Here is a 20811-nt window from a genome sequence, read left to right as displayed (position 1 = left end):
TTGGTCCCCAGCTTGGTAAGGAAAAACCATAATACGGCTCGTGGCATAATGGCAAGACTATAGTTGGCACATAGCACCTCCTATTGCATGTTAGATATGTATGACTCGTATGTTATGTATGGTATGTGGTATTCGGGGAACTCCCTAGGCTTTGTGCTTACAGTTGCTGTTTAAGGTTTCAGGTACTTCCAGTTCGAAAGGGAAGGGCTCGGCTTGATCACAAAGCATTGTAGTGACTTAAGGACATGGTTTGGCATACAGAATTAAAGATTGCACAATGAACATGGTGATTTGGGTGTTCAAGAGATGTATTGATTGTATACGGTGTTACACAAAAGGATCTAGATGTAGACTACATAAATAACACACACTTACACACTCACTTTTACATCTCTCAAGCACACCTCCATAAGTGGAATGAACCCACTATTTATAGAGGTGTTTACATGTCTCTCTCTCACTCTCTATCTCAAGTCAAAAGGCTAATACTCCACATGCAAGTGGGTTTTACAAAAGTCAAACATTACAAAGTCATTCATGGAAAACTTTGTACCCCAACATTCTCCCCCTCAAAGTTAGGAATGAATGACCCACTTCAAATCTTCGAAAATCGAGCAACTACGCGATCCGAGCGTCAAGGGTGACACATGTCGAAACGAACTTCAATCTCCAATTCTTCCATGATTCTTCAATTTGGGCTCTAGGATGGGAAACCGTACAAACCAAGCATCAACGAATGATCACGAGCTTCTCAAACTCCAAATTGATCACCAAAAGTTGAGCATAAAAACACACCCCAAAAATCTTCAATAAAACCAAACCCATTTCGAAAATAAATCATTTTCGAACTTCCAATTGCATCATTTCGTAAGCTTCAAAAATTCAAGGTCACTTTGGTCTTCAAATCCGCGTAATATGAAAATTTCAAGTTCGAATTTCCATATAAATTTCTCCCCCTTTTTATAACCGAAACTTGATTATAAAACCTTCAAGGAAAGAGAACGTGCTCTATTCGGAATTTTTCGTGTCAAAACTCCCCCTTAACATGTGGCATAAACTTTGTGCTTCAATCCGGAAAATCCAAAAAATATTGAATTTTTAGCTTCGTTCACGGATCGCCTTTGACAAAATTTCTCAAAAATGGGTAGAAATTGTCAATTTCAAAATTATGCAGTGACCCGGTGCGCCTAAAACAGAAAAATATGCAAAACTCTCCTCCTTTGCCAAAGCTGGGTAGAAAGCATCAATTTGCACAAACTGCAGGGGCTTGAAATGCATTTTCTTCAATTTTCAGCAAAAACAGTCCTTTTTCGAATTTGGGTATGAACTGCCAAACATTCGAAGCCTCAGGGACTATTTTCGAAAATTCTGCCATTGTGCACCAAACATACGAAGAGTTGTCCCAAACATTCGAAGCCTCAGAAAATTTTCGAATTTGGGTGAAAAGTGTCAAACATTCGAAACTTCAATTAATTCTCTAAGTGCCAAATTTTCGAAGGTTCAGGGGCTGTTTTCGAAAATTCTGCTTTTTGATCAAAACATACGAAATATTGATCATCCATACGAACCCTTTTTCCATTTGTCAACCATTCGAAACTTGAGGGACTACTTTCGAAAATTTTGCTTTTCCATTCCAAACATACGAAATTTTCAACGCTTCGTACGAAAGCATCTCCTCTTCATACGAAAATTTTCTTCACCCAAAATTTTCTCTCTCCTCTTCGTATGAAACTTCATCCCAGTTTATCAATTTCGTTCCTTGACATCAACCGGCTAGACTTCGTTCATCACTTCAACCAAAAACACGAGTTTGATATATCGATTCCAAATCGAGTTCGATTTCAATCTATCTCGATCACAAACCAACGAACCCAGACCCAAACTTTCGAAATCCATAAACATCAAAATCTTCGCTTTTTGAGTTTCATTCCAAAGCATCAACAGCAAACATTCGCTTTTTCATCACAAATCGCCGAACTTAACCAGCATAATGAAATCAAAATCGACTTCCTTTAATCCTTAACTTCACATAATCGATTCCAATATCCACTTAGACTTCGCATCGACCATCTGTTCGTCAATGGATCCAAGTTTCCATCGATTCCAATCCTTCCAAGAACGAATCCAGACTCCAACATCATCGATATCACATCCCAGTTCCAAAACGAAACCAAAATCATCTGATTCCTAACTCCAACTCAAGCCATCAATAACCAATTTCACATCCAACTTCAAAATTACATCCCAAATTGATCCTGATTTCGACTTTCACAGCCTTTAAACAACTTGTAATAACCAATTTCAACTTTCAATTCACTGAATCAACAAACTAAATCTGATTTTAACTTTTGTTTGACTATTCGTTCATTAGTAGACAAACAACAAATCGACAACTTTTCAGAGCAATTTCAGATCAAACACACTATTCCAACTGTTCTTCATCACCGTCATGAGTTCTTGACCAAGATCATCAAGATCCAAGAACCAATTTTCGATTTCTAAACTTCATCTTGAACAAAATCGATTTTGTCGTAGAACAAATTATATGAAATCGATTCCCACTTGCAGATTAACAAACAACAACCATCGATTATTAGAAACGATGGAACGAAAACGAAAATCAAGAACAAGAACTCAACAGATGAATCGGCTTGGATTATCAAGATGTACAACTCGTATATGCATAGAATAAAAAAATATGCAAGAAGTGATCAACGACTAGAGACGATCAAACAGTTTTAGTGAGGTTTGGGCTTTTATCATTTTAATATTGGATCACGACAAAATGTATGGATGCAAAATTCTTAGTGAATAGTAATGGACATCGAGTTTGGGCTCAAGATATGGATCAATTGAATCAAAAAGTTTTGACACAATATGACTTCGAATATAATGGAACAAAAGAATGCAATTGAAAATCAAAATGATTTTTGTATAAAATCTTGATCTAAACAAACAATTTCAATTAAGAATCAAATCGAACAAAAGAATATGAGATTGGATCGGGCTCTGATCAACAAAAAATTATTGGATCATCAAATGGGCTTTTCAAAGAAAATTTGATCCAATGAGTCAAATGATCACAAATAAAAAACGCAACACACGAATTCAATGAAATTAAGAGAGATCATAGAGAGAGACTCACCAAAATTGCTTCCATTGTGACAAAAGTTGCCAAACCGAGAATCGTTCTTCAAAAATCACCTTCATCTTTAAGACCCGCTCTGATACCAATTGAAGTGACAAAAGAACATGGTTTGGCATGCGGAATTAAAGATTGCACAATGAACATGGTGATTTGGGTGTTCAAGAGATGTATTGATTGTATATGGTGTTACACAAAAAGGATCTAGATCTAGACTACATAAATAACACACACTTACACACTCACTTTTACATCTCTCAAGCACACCTCCATAAGTGGAATGAACCCACTATTTATAGAGGTGTTTACATGTCTCTCTCTCACTCTCTATCTCAAGTCAAAAGGCTAATACTCCACATGCAAGTGGGTTTTACAAAAGTCAAACATTACAAAGTCATTCATGGAAAACTTTGTACCCCAACAAGCATACACCTATATTTTCCGCAACTTTGAGATTTTGGGATTGTACTCCGATAACTGTTTTTATTATGAAATATCTTTAAGGATTTGTTTAAATAATAAATGGGTGTTTTGGTTGTTTTAAAAATGAAATTTTTACGCTCGTATTTTGGGATGTTGCAAGTTGGTATCAGAGCCTTGGTTTGAGGGATTCGGGCATACTCTTGGGTATGCCTAGACTCAAACTGAGAGGTTGGTGAAAATTTTCATATAATAAATGTTTTATTAAAAAGGGTTTCTAATCAAAGAAAGAGGTGTGACGTGTGCAATAGGCCGAGCTCAAGTAAGTGGTTCCCAGAATGCCAATTCATGTTATTATGATACATGATATGATTATGAGAAATGCATGCTAGATTAGGGCTAAGGATCTCCTCAGGAATTTATGATAGGAGAGATGCCTTTATATGCCTGATTGTATGAGCTTCAGAATTGCATGCTAGTATGGTTTTCAAATAAGTGGATAGAATGGATTTATTAGTGTATACTAGTTAGATTTTGCTTTACCTGAATGTTGCTTGCTTTCTGGTTTGTGGGACTCTTAGTGATTTGAATCAACTACTAAGTGAATATGCTAAGTCAAATGTGGTACATGTTAAATAATATCAGAGTGATGGATCTGACCCTATTAGGCAGCTCTTGTCTAAGTCAAACCGTTCTAGGGTTGAGTCTTTTTCTCAAAGGATTATCTAATCTCTGTTGCATGTGAATGTATTCATGAGGTAGTTAGTTGACATTGGTGGAAGCCTTTCAACAGCTGAGGGCAGGGTGAGGCCGAGAACCTAGGAGAGCCTAGGATATGCTTCAGTGGGTTTAGTTGCGTTGTTTAGTGAGCATTTGGTGCATCAGTTTGAGAAGGTGACTTAGAGGATTCAGGATGTTTCTTGAGGAAAGTATGGATAGGTGTGGAAGGTAGTATTGGGCCCGTACTACTGGAAGCACATGATCCATACTTGAATAGGGAGTCTTGGAGAATCTAGGAAGCTTGTGGGAGGAGGATTCTTGGGTATGTTCTGATCATTTGCATGTTGTATTTCAGTTTGTTGATGAGCACTTAGGAATGAGGTTCTGGTTCTTGTTCTGGATCAGGTGCAGGTATTGAGCCGATTAGCAATCAGATGCGGGAGTTCATCTCATCGGAGATTACCCATGGTATTTTGGAGCAGACTCCTGTGATCTTTGGCTTAGGAAACGGGTGATTCTGGAGATTTTGGATGAGCGCTTGGGTGCGTTCCGTGCTAAGGTTTTGGCTATCGTTGGAGCTCAGACTCTTTCTTTCCATGAGTTTCATGCTTGTGGAGCTCCCACGTTCTCCGGGGAGAAGGACCCCATTTCCAGTAAGAGATGGTTAGCGGATATGGCTAACGCGTTTGGGACGAGTTTCTGCCCTAAGGAGGTGAAGGTCAGATTTGCTTCCTGGCTTTTGAAGGACAGGGCACAAGATTGGTGGGAAGAGGTATGACATGGGTTAGGGGATGATGTTGTTGATGCGATAACTTGGGATGATTTTTCGACAAAGTTCTGACCTGAGTTCGCACCGGTGATTGAGGTGCAGCAGTTGGCGCGAGAGTTTTAGGATCTCCTCCATACTACTGAGACTGTAGCAGAGATCCCTGCCAAGTTCTGGGAGAGGGACTTATTGTTTCCATAGTATGCAACAGAAGAGGAGATGAAGAAGGTAAGGTATCATGATATACTGAGGGATGATATCAGGGAGTTTATGAGTATTTCAGGGTGCAAGACCCTGAATGATATGATTTCTAGAGCCCACGAGCAGGAGATCGATTTGGAGCACCTAGGCAAGAGGGGACCAGATCAGGTGAAGGTATGGAGGGTCCCGGGAAGAGACCCAAGACTTTGGATCAACGATTGAGGGGCCATCAGGGTCGGGGTCAGTACAACAAGTGCGGGAAACTACACGATGGAGTTTATCGTTCTAGGGGTTTGGGCTGCTTCAAGTGTCGCAGGGTTATTCATGTCAGCAGGCATTGTCCTCGGGGGCAAGCCAGTTATGTTTTCACTGCAACTAAGTAGGCCACAAGAAGGCCGAATGTGCGATATTGAGGGGAGGAGCAGTGAGTACACCTGCTCCGACTACTTTGTGTTGGGTTTTAGTATACTACAACATCCTATGGTGTACATACAACCCTAAATGCTTTAGATCTATGTTTTCTCTAATTATATATGCAATATTGTTTCCAAATCATTAAGCTTACAACTATAATACAAAATGATATAAACAACATAAAATTGAGTTATTGAGTTACCTCTTGGTTGTGGCTTGTAGAACTTGTTGTGTTTGGCCTTAAGAACTTAGTGCCCCAAGTGTTGCACCTCAAATGGAATCACAACACACCTTTGGACAAAGGATTTATTTTGAGAGAATATTCTTACACTCAAATCGGCTTATGAACTCATAGAACATCTAGTGCACAATTTTGGATGCTAAGGGGCTTATTATATAGTGTGGCAAGATTAGGGTTACACAATGTAAACCCTAATGTGTATGACCTTAGGCTCCATGGGGTTAAAACCCCATGGATCATCCATGGGTTGTAACATTGGTTTAGCCCAACCTAAAGAGTCATGGATCATTGGCCCATACCATAAGAATGAATGATTTACCAATCAATCCCCTTACATTTAATTAGTCTCTTTTGATCACTAAATTAATTCCAAATTAATTCTTGATCAATACTAATTAAATAATATGATTTCATGTTAATATATTAGAACTTATAATATATTAACAAATCATAAATAACCTCTTCTCAAAAGTTCATCCTATCAAACTGTCCTGGTGATATGCAACCCAAATGGACCATGCTACTGTCGGGTCAAGTACATACCAATTATAGTTATGGGCTTAGACACCTAATCCAACAGTTTCCCACTTGGATAAGTCTAATAACTATTATTACAAGTACGACTCCAAAATCCCGACTAGCAATCGTAGCTCTTAAAAGCCGCTGTCGAATTCTAACCTAGTCAATGACGCATCCATTAGATAAGGGATCATATATTCCTCCATTCTAGATATCGTATGGACTGAGTCATGGATTATAATCATTCTCTCAGTCCATATGTTGTTTCCCAATTTCCGATTTAAAACGACCGACTAATTGAACAAATCAAATCAGTCTAGTCTTGGCCAAGCACTTAGGGTGTTATCACTAAATCATCGAGGGGCCCATAGATATCGCTTTTATCCCTCCAAGGGTAAAAGGAATGGATAAACTTCAACTCAAATGCTTGCTTGTACTTACTCAGCAAATCACACACAACAATATGTTTTTTAACACCAAGTTACTGGTACGTTTACATATGTCAATGTGCAACCGACTTGTAAATTAGGACTCACATGTCTTGGTTTCAAGAATATAAGATATTATCGTCTAACAATCACTTGTGATAAAACCCATGAAGTGATTCAGATGAGCATGGGTTTAATCCAATACTCGAATCTTATTCCAAGAGTACTCATAAACACTGCAACAAACTTGTGCTATGTCTAAAGCACCTAGACAATCTACAGCCAGATTCATGACAGTCTTTCCTCGATACCTACTTCAAAAATATGATCGGCTGTGGATGGTTTGAATAACCTAGTTATTCGGGAAGTCAAAACATGCAAAGTTAAACACAAGAATAATTGAAGCCAATATGGTCTCAGAACTTATGAATATAAATAAAACACCTTTTTATTTAATCACCATATTGATTACACATTATTCATTATATAATGTTTCGATTAATCAACTTAATACTTGAATTAAAACAACAGTTATGCCATGCTCCAAGCATGCACACTATGTTTGGCTATGGTCCTTTCTTTGTGAAATAGATCAATTGAAAGCATTTCAATGACACTCATTTCACAATTCCAAATCCTTATCATAAATGTAAGAATACCAAATTCTTGTCATTCGCTATAATCTGTTAGATTTTAAACTTATATGCAACGATGCTCTTTTAATGACCATGCACAAAAGTCACAGAGACTTGTCAACAGACATTACAAAGTATTCCAATGGATAGCAATTCCAAGGAAACGAAGTCTCACATTCTACATTCCTTTGAACATCCTTCTTGCATTAAGTTTTCTAATCTTACACAGATCTAAAGAATAACTTACACTTATGGAAACATTTTCATATTCCCTTTTTGACTATCACTTCTGAACAAGAGTTGCCTCTTTTCAGAATATGTCAATATGGTCCTTCCAAAATTTTACAATATACTTTCAACTGTCCATAAACAACCAATCTTTGGTAAACCTCAGATTGTCCTCGACAATTGGTTAAACATTTTAGTCATTTCTCGTTCTAGTCCATTTTCCCTCTTAATGCCCTAGGCATTTGGAAAATTAGAACATATTAATATTATAGCATATGTAATCAATCCTATACCCGAAGCATATGGGATACTATACATAATGTTTCACATAAAGACATGATACTTTACCAGTCTCTTGCTATAATATTTCGACATATAGAATTTCCTTATGTTTAATCATTTCAACATAACATTCATATATGTTCTTGACCAAATTTGATTAAAATCTCAATATAAGCTTTTAGAATTGAAGTGAAGTATGAATTCCTCTCCCTTAATTATAGCAAAACAACTTTTCAAACAATGCATCTTTGCAAATTGAAACTTTTGTTTTCTATAATTAACATTGCTAACTTGAAACTCTTAACGTAAAAATTGTGCTCCCACTAGCATAATAATTAAATTCTTATTAGCATGACACTTATGCTCCCACTAGCTTTGACATGTACTCAGAAATCAGTTGGACTTCTAGAAATCAATACTTATTGACTTTCTTACTAAAGTTCAGATTTATGATATTAGATGCTTCGATAAGACTTTATCTAGGCTTTTCAGACGCATACACCTTTCCTTACATAGCTCACATGTGTGTCTAAACAATTTTAGAAGTTACATCAATGAGTCTCAAATGTTTAGACCTTTGCCATTTCTCACAATTCAAACTATGAACAGGGATGCTGTAATCATAATCGAATTTGAGAATGCAAATATCACAATTGCTAACTCTTTAAAATCTACTTTAGCGAAAGCGTTTCCTCGCAATCATTTTCATGAATTGGAGAGAAACCTTGTGACACTTAGATATTTATCGTGTATGTGTGTTGGGTTATGAGCATTCTAACACTCCTAAGTGTACATGCAACCCTAAATACCTTGGATCTATGTTTTCTCTATTATACATACAATTATGAACATCCAAGGTATTATCCTAATCTAGCATACAAAATAATAAAAATAACAAGATAGAATACATACCTCTTTGATGTAGAATGTCTTCATGAAGCTTGAGTTCCTAGTGCCCAAAGTGTGACACCTCAAATGGTTCACACAACACCAAATACACTTGGAATAACTTGAGAGAAACTTGAACACTCCTTGAAATCGTCTAGCCCTCACACTCACACATTAGTGCACGATTTCTTGAGCCATGGGATTCTTTAATATGGTGGCTATTAGGGTTACACCATGTAACTCATAACTTTACCCATTCCTTATGCTCCATGGATTTTAACCTCCATGGAGTATCCATGGGTCACCCCATGGACTTAGTCCAACATAAGGAATCTTGGATCACAAGCCCACATATATAAGAATGAATGATTTACACAATCAACCCATATATTTAATTAGTCTCCTTTTGATCACTTAATTAATTCCAAATTAATTCTTGATCAATACTAATTAAATAACCTTATTAATATATTAGAACTTATAATATATTAACCAACCTTAAGTGTTATTTCTCTCATTATAGTCTATCCAAATGCATGATGCCATGCAACCCAAATGGACCATGTCGGGTCGGGTCAAGTCTTACCAATTATAGTTATGGACTTAGACATTAATCCAACAGTCTCCCACTTGGATAAGTCTAAAACTATTATTGTGTATGACTTCAGGAACCGATCAGCAATCGTAGCTCTCAAAAGCTTCTGTCGAACTCTGACCTTGTCGATGAACTCTGACCTTTGTCAATGACTTGTCCATTAGATAAGGGATCATATATTCCTCCATTATAGATATCATATGGACTGAGACATGGATTATCAATCATTCTCTCTGTCCATTTGTTGTTTCCCGATTTCCGATTCATGATGACTGACTGATTGAACAAATCAAATCAGTCCTGGCTTGGCCAAGCACTCACATGTATCATCTTTAAATCATCGAGGGGCCCACAGATATCGCTTTTATCCCGAAGGTAAAAGGAATGGATAAACTTCGACTCATATGGCTTGTTCTACTACTTGTTGAATCATACACAAAGGCACGTTTTATAACATCGAGTTACCAATGCGTTTTTGTGCAATCAATGTATAACCAACTCATAGTAACAACTCATATCTCTAGGTTTGAAGAATATAAGATATTATCGTCTCATGATCACTCGTGATAAAATCCATGAAGTGATTCAAATGAGCGCGGGTTGAATCCAATACTCAGAACTTATGAGCACTCATGAGTGTTGTAGCACCACTTTGTCCACCAACTTGGACCTCTACAAACCAACCCATGACAGTCTTGATTCATATCTACTTCCAACATATGACCGACTGTAGATGGTTTGAATAACTTAATCATTCAGGAAGAGCGACTTAGTTATTCTGGAAGTCAAAACATGCAAAGTGAAACACAAAAATAAATGAATCAAATATGGTATCAAACCCTATGAATATAAATAAACACTTTTATTTATCACCATACTGATTACTCATTATTCATTGTTTCGGTTTTATCAACTTTATACTTGAATTTAAAACAATAGTTGTCCCATGCTCCAAGCATGTACACTATGTTTTCTAAACACTAGTCATGCCATACACCAAGTATGCATACTATGTTTGTCTATGATCTTTACTTTGTAAAATAGATCAATTGAACATCACTCCAATGATCCTCTTTTCACAGTCCCAAATCCTTACTGCAAATGCAAGAATTCCAAATTCATGCCATTTACTGAAATCTGTTAGATTCTAAACTTATATGCATTGATCCTCTTAATGATAATGCACGAAGTCAGAAAGACTTGACAACAATCATTACAGAGCATTCCAAAGGAGATCAGCTCCTTGGAAACATCCTTCTTTCATTAAGTTTTCTAATCTTACACAGATTGAATAATTTCTAACTTTGAAACATTTCCATATTCCATTTTGACTATCACTTCTGAACAAGAGTTGCCTCCTTACAGATTATGTCAATATGGTCCTTCCAGAATTAACATTATACTTCCAACTGTCCTTGAGCAACCAATCTTTGGTAAACCTTAGATTGTCCTCGACAATTGCTTAATCATTTTAGTCATATCCAATTCTAGACCTTTTCCCTTCATAATGCCCCAGGCATTTGGAAAATTTTAGAATGGATGAATATAACACATGTAATCGATCCTATATCCGAAGCATATGGGACACGATTCATGATGTCTCACATAAAGACTAAAGCAGTCTTTTGCTATAATATTTCCATTTCAATTTGCCAAGTTCTCAAAATTCAGATTATGAAAAGGGATGCCGTAATCATAATCGAATTTTAGAACGCAAATAATGGACCCATATATAGAATTTCCTTATGTTGAGCCATTCCAACATGAAATTCATATATATATCCTTGATTAAATACGATTAAAATCTAAATCTAAGCTTTTAGAATTGAAATGAAGTATAATTTCCTCTCCCTTAGTTATAGCAAAACAACTTTTTCAACCCCTGCAACCTCACGAATTGAAACTTTTGTTTTCTATAATTAACATTGCTAACTTGCAACCTTTGTCATAATTATCATGCTCCCACTAACATGATGATTATTAGCATAACACTTATGCTCCCACTAGCTTTGACATGTACTCAGAAATCAGCTGACTTTCTTACCAAAGTTCAGATTTCTGATACTAGATTGTTTTGATAAAACTTTATCAAAATCATACACCTCTCTTAGATAGCTCACATGTGTGTCTAAACAATTTTAGAACTATGAAAAGGGATGCCGTAATCATAGTCTCAATTGTTTAGACCTTTGCCACTTCTCACAAGTCCATGTTAGTGTGCCGGTAAACCACACACGCTCCACTAACTTCTTTGAGAATGCAAATATCACAATTGCTATCTAGCTAAAATCTACTTAGTGAAAGTGTTTCCTCACCATCATTTTCATGAATCGGAGAGAAACCTTATGACACTTAGATTTAATAGTGTATGTGTTCTTATCCATGTGAATTTGTCAAAACCATAATCACAAGACAAGGTTAGTGACAAATCCAAACTCATATTGATTAAACTTGTGCAATCTTAAATTCTTGCCATTTGGCAGCTTAGGTGCCTGCCATTGCTTCCAAGTAGTCGTGCAACCAATTGAGAACTCTCAGAACTCCTATGCAAAGCCAACTTGAATAGGCACAAAAATTTCAACACGATAGGTTATAAACCTCAAGTCGTGTGCTAGTAAAGGACTTTAGGTTTTATTCTTGATTAAGTCTTGAAACTTTCAAGAGCTTTAAGACTCCCACTGTCCTCTTGACATATAAGACTCCCTTGTCAAATATTCAAGAGATAGTGCGGATTCTTTATCAAGACTAACACTTTACACAATTGGCCTAAGTTGGTCTCTGTTTTATCCAAAACATCACAACTTACCAATTTCAAATGTACAAGAGTTGATAACCTTTTACTCTTACATTTGACTAGTGTTAACAAACCCTCTTTAAGTATGTCACTCAAGTTACAATCTTCGAGTATGACTCTAAGAATTGTTTTGGAACGAAGTATGACTCATCTTTTTGATTTAACCATTTCAACAATTCATGACTCCTCTTCTTAGTCATAAGAATGCACTAAGATGACTTTAGAGGACCAATTGTGATATGGTATCTTAATCATTAAGATGATCATAAACAAGATACTAAAGTACTCTCCCATCTTTTCAGATTTGAGAAACTTTTATCTTTCTGCCATACTTTGATTCTTCTTATTCGTTCTGTCTCACATTGAAACTTCTCCAATGCTACAGACTTATACTTAAACTTATAAGTATAATCATATTTACTGAACTTAAGTAACTCATGACGAATAGTCTTCTTGATCTTTTGTGGTGGACTTGACCAGTGCACAAGAATGTGTACTCGATCCCTTAGTCCTTTCCTTATTCACATAAGGAATTAGTCTTAATTTTCCAAGCTGAAAGTTCTCATTCATCATACTATACAACTTGCATGATTCTAAGTTTCGGTCCAATTGAACCTTGGGTGATGAGAATCTTTCCTTATTTGGTAATATTAGACACTACCACAGCCGAAAGAATCAAATCCATTTTTTCAATATTGCTATCAATGGAATCTTATAAGCAACAACTTTTCACAAATGCCATTGTAAGGATACTTAAAATAAATAAAATCAAAACCTTTTTCTTTTATTTTAAAACTTTGCGGAAAAACTTATCCTTACAATCCATATGAAAACCTTGTTGTTATCTATTCCTAAGCAATATAAATATCATAACTCTTAATTAATAGCCCAAAATTCTGATCACCGAACCATGCGATTGAAATCCATCTTCGCGATCAGAATCAACATGTACTTAATAGAGTTAGACAATGGACTTTACCTGAAGTAGAGCCAAACTTATTGACTTTAACATCCTTAGGTAAATTTGGCAGCTTCGTAACCAATGCCCCTTCCTTTGGCAATAGTTACCTATGGACCCTTGATAATGGGACTATCTCAGACTTCGCCTCTCTCTTTACCATTGGGTCAACCGAGTTGACTATGGCTGATCCCTTTCCATTGGGCAGAGAGAGCTTTACTGGATATCCAATGTCATCATTGTCAATGTCCATAGCGTTTTAGGAAGTTGATCTTAGCAAATAGATAAGATCATTAAGGGTCTTGTCTTAGTCTGTTTCATAGGATTCCCAAAAGAACTCACTATGTGACTTAGAAAGTAGTTGAGCCACCAACTTTCTCAAGACTTTGACACCCAACTCTCCCGGCTTGTCAATATGTGACTACATCTCCAAGATGTGATCACACCTAGACCTTGCCTTGCCAATAGGGCTTGAGTGACCTTAAACCTTTTAGGAACTTGTGGGTTAGGGAGAATAATTGGAGGATGTGAAAGAAGTATGATATCCATGGGACATCATCTTCATTTAGGAAAGCTTGTTTCAAGAGATTTGGGAAGATCATAAATGTCTAGACCAGACATCTTTTTGGGAGATATTCAAGATAGTTGATTTAAAGTCCTTAATATGACACCCAATATGAAATATTAAGGCTAGGACCCAACAAACTATTTTATAACTTAGAAGAGGGATTCTGTAATCCAAGCTATAAAATATTTGAAGGTAGGTGAATGACGATTCACCAATTTCCACCATGAAAAACGAAATAATTTATTAGGTTTTAATTGGATTTGAAAGTCCTAGATCTTTGAGATTCATTGAACTGTTCAATGGCATGTTTCAATCTCGAGTGTGACCTTCAGGTTTTGTGACTGGGATGCCGAGGATCACAAAACAAGGTGTGAATAACCATGCAAATATACTTGGTACCCTTAATATTTACCCCTTAATCAGTGTGCCGGTTAACCACACACGCTCCACCGATACTATGATAAATATTAAGTTACCCTTTGCCTACCTTGTTAAGTCCAGGTTAGTGTGCCGGTTAACCACACACGCTCCACTAACGACTTAAGCAAAGTGCAATGTGTAATTTCATGGGTTAGCACCAAATTCACATTTTCCTAAGTAACTAAGATTGGGTATTAATAAGAGTTTATTTACTTAGTATTTATCATTAATACTTTTAATGAAAGGAGAATTATAGTCCTTGTCCTACCCGTTCGGCTAACGACCCTCCACCAGTCAAGGAAGCGGTGGGTGAGAGTGGACACCCATTAAACTGCCATTTTATAGGCAGTAACCTTATACCCCCCTTATAGACCGGCTTCGTGAATGAGGCCTACTAATGGTAAGACTGACTTTACTCTTATACATATATATAAATATTATTAACTTATAATATTATAAAGTATAAGGGTTGAATTTTAACTTTTAAAATTCTAAGGGCTAACTTGGAATTAAAGTATTCATAAGTGAAAACTTTTCAAATTCCAAAACTTGAGGGCAAGTTTTGAAACTATTCAAAACTAATTAATTCCATAACTTATGAGTTTAAAGTAGTTTTAATTAAAACTACTTTAAACTAATTAATAAAAAAAATAACTTTTTTTATTGTAATTTATGGAACTAATTAAGGTTACACTTTTTTTTAATTTAATGAAGAGACTCTTGAACCTCCATAACTTGAGGACAAGTTATGGAGTCATAAAACCATTTAATTAGAACTAGACTCTTCATTTTTGTAACCTTTGCCAACTTTTATGAGTTTTATGATTCTTAAATGTGACTTTTCATATAACTTGAGGACAAGTTACAAAAACACACTTTGGAATCAACTCTTAGATTAAAATGGATTGAAAACAACTATTTCACACAACCTTTCTATTAATCTAAGAACCTCATAAGAACAAGATAATTCAAATCATCAATCTTCAAGAAATTAGCATGAACATACAAACTAAAACAAATCTAGAAATTATGAGAATTATCTTAGAAATTGGATTAGCATGAACATTACCACATCAAAAACAAGTTTATAAGTCCAAAAACATCTTAGGGTAATGTTCCTAGTCCAATTCCAGCCAAAACAATCGAATATATGCATCCAACTCGATTTTTTCAGCTACTTTTGCAAGTATAACAAGAAAACAAGCCTAGGCTCTGATACCACTGTTGGGTTATGAGCATTCTAACACTCCTAAGTGTACATGCAACCCTAAATACCTTGGATCTATGTTTTCTATATTATACATACAATTATGAACATCCAAGGTATTATCCTAATCTAGCATACAAAATAATAAAAATAACAAGATAGAATACATACCTCTTTGATGTAGAATGTCTTCATGAAGCTTGAGTGCCGAGTGCCCCAAGTGTGACACCTCAAATGGTTCACACAACACCAAATACACTTGGAATAACTTGAGAGAAACTTGAACACTCCTTGAAATCGTCTAGCCCTCACACTCACACATTAGTGCACGATTTCTTGAGCCATGGGATTCTTTTATATGGTGGCTATTAGGGTTACACCATGTAACTCATAACTTTACCCATTCCTTATGCTCCATGGATTTTAACCTCCATGGAGTATCCATGGGTCACCCCCATGGACTTAGTCCAACATAAGGAATCTTGGATCACAAGCCCACATATATAAGAATGAATGATTTACACAATCAACCCATATATTTAATTAGTCTCCTTTTGATCACTTAATTAATTCCAAATTAATTCTTGATCAATACTAATTTGTCACACCCCAAAACCGAGAACGGCGGAATACGTTCTGGGGTGGAGGACGTCATGTACAGTATCATAACAAAGCATAATAGTAAAGACAAGCAACAACATCCATTGCATTAAGATAATAATTGTAATACAAACGTGTTCAGTACAAATGTTAGACACCAAAAATACAATCAAAATAAAGTGGAGTCTCATATGTGCTCCGTCTTCTCAAAAGCTGCATCCGTATCTGTCTACTGATGACCTGAGAATACAAGTTATTTTGAAAACGTTTATCAGCATAAAGCTGGTGAGTTCATAAGTATTTAGTGTCATTTCCTGTATAAAAATGTTCACAATTATACATTGTAAAAGAAAGTTTCGGTGTTTGAAAATAGTATGAGCCCTAGAAAACCCTATGTTTTCCAGAAAAAGTAGTCTCCACCAAGACCCAATGTTTTGTTTGTTCCTTTGATAATGTACAAGTTTTCCCAGTAGTTATTAGTTTGAAAATATAGTTTGACTCTATCCATGTATAGTAATGAGAAAAATGTTTTACCCCAACAGTATCACTGTCGGCCATATGTAATGAAATGCAGACTCCAGGTAGTATTAAATGTACAATACTCCTCAGGGAGTCCGTTGCCTTTAATTTTTAAAGTATTAATTAAAGGTTTGATTGTGAACTCGTACGTAACCATGCTGATTGACGATCAAATCCCTTTGACCCTCCGAGTCATATGTAGATGTGACATTTTGTCACCCCTGGGCCTAGACGGCTCGGACTGTAGCTAGCAGTCGGGATGTGGGAGTGTCTGTCCCGTATAGATCTATACACATAATGCCCGCTCTCCCTCCAGGAGACTCTGGTTACGCGGTGATAGCACAAAGATGTGTCGTATCGAGAAATAGTTTGTCACATTCTATTTTAGTAAGTTCTCTTGTATAGTATGTAGTGTTCTCTTTGTATAGTACATAGTGTTCTCCTTGTATAGTATATAGTGTTCTCTTGTATAGCATATAGTGTTCTCCTTGTATAGTATATAGTGTTCTCTTGTATAGTACATAGCATAAATTGACTCACAACTGAACTGACTCTGGTAGTTGTCATGGCAATAGTAGCATTGAGTAGTATCCCTTAACTATACCTATTATAGTTAAATAGTATTGTTGGTTGCATGTCTTTGATATCCAAAGGCATTGAACTGATATGAAAACTTTTATATCTTACACAAATATATGAGATATATAACTAAGAATTCAACGAGAGTCGGACTAATAACAAAATACCCTAAGCCCACAATCAAACAAGAACAGGAAGTAAGGTGAGTTATTAGTCCTAAGTCCTTCAAGTCTTACTTATATAAATATATTGGTGTAGATATGGTTTGAGAATAAAAATTTGTTTAAACGAATTTTGGAAAAATAGTTTTATAGTGATTTAACACGAAAATGAGTTTGGTAAGCCTTTGAAAACAGTTTAATTGGCAATATAGTTGAAAATATAGAAAATCCCTTTTTGGTGGTAAAAACAGTTAATAGTGTAGAAAATCCTTTTGGTTGCAAGTTATAATTCACATGCGATTTTTACTATAACTTAGTTGGTTCAACTTGTATTCCCCCCCATAAAACAGTTAAAAACATTTAAAAAGGTTCATTTAGGGGTATGAACTCACCTGTAGTGAGTGAAGTGAATGGAAACGCCGGGTAGGATGCTAGGTGTCAAGTGAGGACTTGAACACACACACGGATCCTATGTAACATGTAGTGATGTATAAAGTATCTAATTAGTTGTGTAATCACTAATTAAATGAGTAAAGGCACTTTAATGTATGAAAACACTTTGTTTCAAGTGTTAGGAGTGCTAAAGGTGGCATCTAAGGAGTGTATGGCCTCACTATGGAGTTTACACTTCACTTGGCCACACTTAAGTGTGTTTACGGTTGGGAGACCATTTCACCCATAAGTTTACGGCCGTAAACTCGTGGAAATGGTGAGTTTGTGTGTCTAAAGGTCTCATGCATCACAAGGAAGGCTTCTAGGATCAATTCGAAGGCTTGGGAAGTGATTAGGGTTCAATTGGGTACTCCCTTGGAGTTTACGGTCCTTGGACCACTCCTGGGGAGTTTACGGTCGTAAACTCTGGGAGTTTACGGTCGTAAACTCTAGGGTTTACGGCCGTAAACCCTTGACCACTTCAACCATTTCATGTTTCAAGGTCCTAAGCTCATTTACACTAGTTTGTAGTTCATCAAACAAGCTAAGGAAGGGTTTAGGGCATCAAAACACCATTTGAGGTGTTTACGGTTTTTGGGTTTACGGTTTTCGAATGTTCAAGAACCGTAAACTCAAGTTTATGGCCAAAAAGTCACGATCTTGGGTTCCTTAGCCCATGCATGTAAGTATCTAAGCTATATCTAAGCATTAGAGAAGGTTTGGAAGTGTTTTGGGGCTTCAAAACCCTCATATAGGAGTTTACGGTTTTGGGAGGCTCCCCAAACCGTAAACACATGCATGTTGGGGTATTTGGATGATCCAACTCGAAATAACATGAATACTAAGCTAGAAAATCAAGTTATGGGGATTACCTTTGATTTTTGAGGCTTGAAAGAGGTGTTCTTGAGCCAAACCCGATTTTAGAGAGAGAAAGTAGAGAGAGAAAGCTCCAAGGTGGGAAAAGGCTCTAAAGGTGGACACTCCTCCTTTATATATGGCTGTCTAGTGGGGACCCACCATACACTGTCGTTTAAACGGAGCTAATTGTTTTTTTACCGGGTAAACTAACCGCAACCCGACTTAGTTGTATGTATTCCGTCATTAAATATTACTTATTTTTATAACTCAAAATGAATTATTTTAATAAATAAAAGTTAACGGAAAATTTTAGTAGAACTAACTTTTATTGACGGAAACGGGTTATAGTGACGGAGTAAATTTCGGGTTGTCACATCATCCCCCCGTTAGAGGGAATTTCGTCCCGAAATTCAGAATTCAAGTAGTTACGTTATTACAACACAACTAAGCAAAGAGATGAGGATAGTTAAGTTTCATTTGATCCTCGCGCTCCCAAGTGAACTCTGGTCCTCGTTTGGCGTTCCAACGAACCTTCACAATCGGGATGCGGCTTTGCCTCGTTCGTTTGACCTCTCGGTCCATGATCTCCACAGGTTCTTCCACGAAGTTGAGGCTCTCATTGATCTCGATTTCCTCGAGTGGAATAATGAGAGTCTCATCGGATAGGCACTTTTTCAAGTTCGAGACGTGGAAGGTAGGATGCACATTACTAAGTTCGCGGGGTAGATTGAGTTTGTAAGCTACGGGGCCGATTCTAGCGAGAATCTCAAAAGGCCCTATGTATCTCGGATTCAGCTTTCCGCGCTTTCCGAAGCGTATCAAGCCTTTCCAGGGTGAGACTTTCAAAAGGTCTCGGTCTCCCACCTGGAATTCCAAAGGTTTCCTCCGTTTGTCTGCGTAGCTTTTCTGTCGGTCTCTTGAGGCTTTAAGTCGTGCTCGGATTTGTACGATCTTTTCGGTGGTTTCGCGGATGATTTCTGGACCGGTGAGAGTGCTGTCAGGAACTCGTCCCTTAGCTAATTGAGTGTCGCCTACTTCGGCCCAGCATAGAGGGGATCTGCACTTTCGGCCGTAGAGGGCTTCGAATGGGGCAGCTTTGATGCTTGTGTGATAACTGTTGTTGTAGGAAAACTCGACTAGGGGTAAGTGAGTATCCCACGCCTTACCAAAGTCGATTACACAGGCTCGCAGCATATCTTCTAAGGTTTGAATAGTTCTCTCACTCTGTCCATCGGTTTGAGGATGGTATGCTGTGCTCATATCCAGCTTAGTTCCAAGAGCCTTCTGTAGTGACTGCCAGAACCTCGAGGTGAATCTGCTATCCCGATCGGAAATAATGGACACAGGTACATCGTGCAGTCGGACTACCTCTTGGATGTAAATTCGCGTAAGTCTCTCCATTTTGAAATTTTCCTTGATAGGAAGGAAGTGGGCGGATTTGGTTAGCCGGTCGACAATTACCCAAATGGTGTCGTACCCACTCGGAGATTTGGGCAATTTGGTAATGAAATCCATAGTAATTCTCTCCCACTTCCATTCAGGTATCACTGGCTGTTGGAGAAGACCCGAGGGTTTCTGGTATTCGACCTTGACCTTTGCGCAAGTAAGGCACTTATTCACGAAGGTAGCGATTTCCGCTTTCATGTTAGGCCACCAGTACGATTTCTTGAGATCCAGGTACATCTTATCCGAACCTGGGTGAATGGAATATCGAGTGTTGTGCGCTTCTTTCATGACCAAGTCTCTGAAGCCACCGTGTCGCGGTGTCCAGATCCGGTCCATGAGGTAGTAAGCTCTGTCATCCTTGACTACCAGATTTTTATCCATTCCTCGCAGGGACTCTCCCGCCACATTTTCCGGTTTCAAAGCTTCAAGTTGTGCTCCCTTAATTTGTGCGGGTAGATGCGAATGGATAGTCATGGTTAGGGACTTGACTCTTCGCCCAGAATATTCCTTCCTACTTAGGGCGTCTGCTACTACATTGGCTTTACCCGGGTGGTAACGAATTTCACATTCGTAGTCGTTGAGTAGCTCGACCCACCGTCGTTGTCTCATGTTGAGCTCCTTCTGGTTGAAGATGTGCTGGAGGCTTTTGTGGTCGGTATAGATGGTGCTCTTTGTACCATACAGATAGTGTCTCCATATCTTTAGGGCGAACACGACCGCCCCTAGCTCAAGGTCGTGCGTGGTGTAGTTGAGTTCGTGTGTCTTCAGCTGTCTTGAGGCGTAGGCG

The sequence above is a fragment of the Lactuca virosa genome, chromosome 4 (assembly GCF_052849685.1).
Source record: "Lactuca virosa cultivar CGN04683 chromosome 4, Lactuca_virosa_CGN04683_v6, whole genome shotgun sequence".
In the NCBI taxonomy this organism is placed as follows: domain Eukaryota; kingdom Viridiplantae; phylum Streptophyta; class Magnoliopsida; order Asterales; family Asteraceae; genus Lactuca; species Lactuca virosa.
The sequence above is the reverse complement of the archived record's forward strand: the minus strand, read 5'-3'. Positions refer to the sequence as shown.